General features: G+C 40.1%; 1 long non-coding RNA gene across 1 annotated transcript in view; it reads left to right on the plus strand.

The window, feature by feature from the left end:
* The first annotated feature begins 976 nt into the window (after positions 1-976).
* The window catches only part of LOC109379295 (uncharacterized), a 131,596-nt gene continuing 127,136 nt past the window's right edge, over positions 977-5,436 (plus strand). The window contains exon 1 of the long non-coding RNA XR_002123173.1: positions 977-1,124. This is a non-coding gene — a long non-coding RNA (uncharacterized LOC109379295). The remainder of the gene's footprint in view (positions 1,125-5,436) is intronic.

Raw genomic sequence — 5,436 nt, forward strand, 5'->3', positions numbered from 1 at the left:
TATGCAGCATAAATAACAAAGGGGAAAGGGATCATTTGCTAATTGATTAATTATCTTGTAAATGAATTACAAACCTGTGGAGTGCTAGCTAGGCACCTGCAGAAGACCTCCCCTCTTTCTTTTCTCCTTTGAGTTTTGAAGTACAAGGGATGATGAGGCTCTGTCCTCACAAAGCTGATGTCTGTTACCCCAGGCTGGAGGCCACATGCCATGATGTAATTCTCATTTTTCAATACTTGCAAACCATTCATTGTTGGGTGCAGGTATGTGTGCATGTGTGCACACTGGTGTGCATAAGCATGCAGACCGCAAAGAACATGAAATTTCGAGTCAAAGCGATCGAATACATGAACAGTTCAGTTGGGGATGCAGAACTGTTCTTTTTAGTCTTTATTTTTTGCATTCTGTAAATAAGCAGAGTTATTCTGAATAACAGTCTTTTGTAGACTAAAAACGCCAAGGATTAAAGATCAGGGAGAAGAGTGCTCCTTTCCAAAGTGCAAAAGCTGGTGGGGTTGCAATGTCTTGATAACCACAGAAAAGCCGATAATTAACATTCCTGCTTCCTAGGCAAAGGGGCAATCGGTCTTCTAAAGGCGTAGCCTACTGTTCTGTTTCTCTCTCTATATGAAAGTAGCTGATTTAGTCAGAAAGGTGACAGTTAAGGCTCTTTGCTGGCGGAATTTTTGCATCTTCCCAGTGCCTCGTTTCCCCGACTTTACCACAGAGGCTGTCCATCACGTTTGTTATGTATGCAGGCTGAGTGAGCCCGCAGGGGATCCTAGTTATTTACACTCTTTTTCAAGCTTCGAAGCTGTTATAATCATTCGCTGTCAACTTTGTGCTGACACTGAATTTTACTTTGTGTTTTTTATGCTCGGTTTGGGTCTAAAATACTGGCATCCATACCCTACACTGTAATTCCATGGGTGACTGAGCTGACCAGCCGTATCCTGTATTACTAACAGAGCCCTGGAATCCTGCTCCATATGGAAATTTCAGGATTTGTTGATTGTGGACAATAAACAGAGTCCTCCTGCTTGCTGCTTTCATCCTGGTGGTGGCCCTCCCGAATACGTCCTGCACCCTGTTTCATCTCAATGCGTTGTCATAGCTAAGAACATGTAAGTATCCATTTCATTTGCCCCTGAGTTATAAAGTTGGAACGGTAAAACTTTCCCCTCTGCAAATCCCAGCGTACTTTGCAGATGGCCCTTTCCTCCAGACTCCTGTTAAAAGGACAAGGTCTGCGATCTTCCCTTGTGGTTGCCCCCTCCCCACTCCTTCCTGTCTTGAGTGAGTCAAAATTCCTGCCAGAAAGGCATCCACAGTTCAGATCAAAATAGAAGTGGTATCCATGGGTGGTATGAATGACAAGGAGCAGATTATAAAGACCCCGGGTAAGGCCACCAGCAGGATGAGAGTGATATGCTTTTAGATTTCCTCAACAGGCATTTGCATGCTTAGACTTTGAACCCTGCATCCTCGTCATGTGGGGCAGTAAACACCTTCCTTTTTCTTGTGAACAACATTCTTTCTATTAAGCCCAAGGCCTGAAACCTTTCATGACAGGGCAGGGAATGGTTTCTCCCTGTTTAAAATATATTATGTTTTCATGCACCGTCCCCATTGCCAATATGAAAATTTCACATACGTCAGGGCCCAGAGGGAGTGATCCACAAAATGATATGACCCTATTCTTAACTGGACTTGAAATAAAGCTGGTCAAGGAGCTTGTGTGCTTGGCCAATGTAATAAAGTAGACAAATAATTACCAAGCAAATCAAACACACTTACACCTCAGATGATTTTGAAATATTATCTATAATCGGGCACTTCTGCGCTAGGAGGAAAGGTTAATAAAGTAATTTAAAAAAGATTGTATGAGGTATTATGGAATCAGAAGAGGACTGGCGATCATAATTGTTAATCTCCTAAAACACCCGTTCTGCATGGCACAAAGCAGATATTTTAGTACATATTTTTCTTGTGTATTCCACTTATCACGATATTAGCTTGCTTAATTATCCTTTATAAAAATCTTACTTTAGATTTTTTTTTTGGTATTAAAAAAAAAAAGTTGATCTGATTATTCTAGCAGACCAGCAATGTGTATGTCAGGCCTGATGTGTGGATGCGTAGAGAAGACTAATATCTTTGAAAATTAATTGCCTTTATGTATGTCACAGGGAACAGCAAGGCTGGAGTAGGCATTAGGTATTTCTATATCAGCAACCCTTTCGTTCCTGCTGTCATTTGCAATGGATAGATAAGGGAATGGCATGACTTTTGCAGTTTGAATTGTTGGAATAGAGAAGGGTAATTCTAAGAGAGCTGCTGGTGGACGCACTTCAGATAAAGCTAAGGTGTATGGTTGTGGGAGATATATCTGTAGGAAGATCTGTTTACATAAAAGAACACATCTGTTTTGATTAAAAGTCTTGTAAAAAGTAAATTTCAGTCATTTTTCTTCTGTTGAAGAATTGATTTGGGATAGAAGTTAAAATAAAAAGGGAGGAGGGTACACACCAGAGAAGTCCCACCCCCACCACTGTCATACCCCAGGGCAGGTGGGTTTACACCTGTAAACTAGGAATAACAGAAAGATCTACCTCATAAGACTTTCAAAGGATTTATGAAAGAACTATGTGAACTTCAAAAGTACCTGCTAGAATGTTATTTATTATAGCTCTTTGTTTCACCAAAATTTCCCATCACATTCATATAATATTTTGTCATTTATAAATATTTTGAAATATTTAATGTTAAGTTATGCAACTATTTTTCACTTTGCATTAATCCCATACTGGCTAGCAATATATTTGTAATGTTTTCCTATGCGAATGATTTGCACTTTAAGTTCTTGCCCTCCCTTGGCCCTGCTGCCTTTTCTGGGTAAGTTTACACTTTTTTCCTTTCCGTTCCCAATATCTCAGACAGGTGCTGTAATACTCCTATCTTTAACATCCTTGCCCTCATGCTTCTGTGCCTGCCATGCCACTGAAACTGACCTTGCATTAGTCTCCAGTGGCCAATGATCACTTCTCCAAACCATGCCTTTGACCCGTCTGTGGCATTGGCCTTAGGGCAACCCTTGACCTCTGTGACACCACGTGCTCTTGGTAAGCTGCCCACTCTTGCTTCCAGTTGGTTCCCCTTCTTCCTTCTTCCTACCTGGACAGGATGTTCCATGGGCTCAGCCAGAGCCCTCTTCATGCTCCATCCTTCGAAGAATCTGTCCGTCCCCACAGCTTCTAAGACAGCCTTGCTGTGGCTTCCCCTGCCCAGCTCTCCCTTTCAAGCCTTCAACTCCTCCTATCCCTCATAAGAACATAAACACATTTCTGGCTGCAGCAGTGCCAAGCCCTGCAACGTGCAGGAGTTACTGTAGCTGTCAGAGTGACCTGATCTGAAGAGGCTTTATTTTCGAGTCAGGGGAATTAGGATCTTAATTCCTGCAGATTGAAGCAATTGTGAAGTTGTTCATTTTCTGTGACTTGGGTGGAGCACCAAGCAGACGTCATGCAATGTTAGGGCCTTGTGATAGAATGAATCACCTGCTAAACATTTTTTTTTCTCATAACACTGGGGGTTCAGAAAGAGTTTTCTATTCCCACCCACCATATGCCCGCATGGTTTTGGGGGTATGGCACAGTAGGGGATACCCTGAGACTGCCGTGGACTTTTAGAATGACTGGGCTGACATGTCTATTAGTCATTTTGTGAATTAAGATTTTCCTTCTTTCCGGCAGCAAATATAGCTCTTAGAACTCTTGGCAGTAACATTGGCAAGACTCCAATGAGCCAGCCTTTTATGAGGTCTTTGATCCAGGCCTACATGGTATATGCTTTCAATTAAAAAAAAAAAAAAAACTAAAAAGTTTAAAAATAATGAAGAAAAAAAATCACAACATACTGTACTCTCAGGTGGGATCATACCCGCAAAACTCTGTGGCAAGGTTCCATCTGTCTCCTGAGAGATGAGAACCTTGTCTAGTGCTATCTTTCATCACTGCAAAAAAAAAAGTTCAAGTCCGGACCACAGATGTCTAATACGTGTCATTGAAAGCATGGCTTTTCCCTGAACTTGGCAGCTGAAATGAGTTGACTCCCACCTTCTTCTGGGATCAATACCAAATCCCTATGGAGAGCTGAATGGCTTTCTCAAGGAAAACTCATGGACCCAGGCTAAGATTATGGGGTGGCAGGTGTGGGAGAAGAGGGGATGAGAGAATTATAGTTTGTGAAGGAAAATCAAGGGAGCAAGAAGATCTCTCTTTTCTTCTCATTTTTTGGAACTCAACTACTATCACTTCACATGCCTACTGCTGTCATCGGTTCCTCTGGGTCTAACGCTGCTATTCTGCCTGGCTGCAACATTAGGACATGAAGCTTCTGATGGAATTGCCAGATGATTAACTAGTGGGTCAGAACAGAAAGCTAACAGACATTATTTTTTTCGGTAGTATTTTTCTTTCACCATGTTTCCAAATAAAAGCTCTTAAATGCAATGCATTTCTTTCTGCCTGAAGATTTCTAGAGTACAGGAGATAGATAGCACGTGATTTCAATATGTAAATACCAGCCATATGTAATGCTGGCTGACATTTTATTGGTGGGGTTGAGTTTGTTGATCTCAGCTTTGCTTTGTTGATACCTCCCTCCCTCCACTTCCCACCATTCTTTTCCTTTCTCTTTCTTTCTTTCTTTCTTTCTTTCTTTCTTTCTTTCTTTCTTTCTTTCTTTCTTTCTTTCTTTCTTTCTTTCTTTCTTTCTTTCTCTCTTTTTCTTTCTTTCTTTCTTCCTTCCTCCCTTTCTTTCTTTCTTTTCTACCCTTCTTTCTTGTATCTTTCCTTCTGTCCTTTTTTCTTTTTTAATATGATAAGGATTGCTGTTATTTATTATCATTGACCTAAATTTATTTGTAATGTTTCCTTGCTTATAATATTGATGTTAGCTAATGGAATAATAAAAATTGCTCAATTTTTCTTATTTTTATATTTCTAAACAAGTTTAGAATTCTCCTGCTACCTCTAGAAAAATAAAGATGTAAACAGTAAAAGAAAGAGAATAACAGTTGTATGTCTTTATAGAAACAAGGTCAGAGCATAGCATCATACGATTTTAAAAAAACAACAGGGTAACAGAATTTCATACTATGAGTACCTGGGTTCCAATACACAGAACAGGTTAGAAAAGTAATATAGTCATAGTAATTACTTTCATTTGGCAAAATATTTCAGTCAGCAATGACTAGCAATAAAATAAAATGATCACCTTTAATGTATCTATTACAAAAACAATTGCCTAAAATAAGGATAGCATAAAATGCCTCGTGGAATATAAAACATCCATCCATATAGGAGTCTCCTTCTCTCTCTCTCTTTCTCTCTCTCTCTCTCTCTCTCTCTCTCTCTCTCTCTCTCTCTCTCTCTC

The sequence above is a fragment of the Hipposideros armiger genome, unplaced genomic scaffold (assembly GCF_001890085.2).
Source record: "Hipposideros armiger isolate ML-2016 unplaced genomic scaffold, ASM189008v1 scaffold_2, whole genome shotgun sequence".
NCBI classification, from domain to species: Eukaryota; Metazoa; Chordata; class Mammalia; order Chiroptera; family Hipposideridae; genus Hipposideros; species Hipposideros armiger.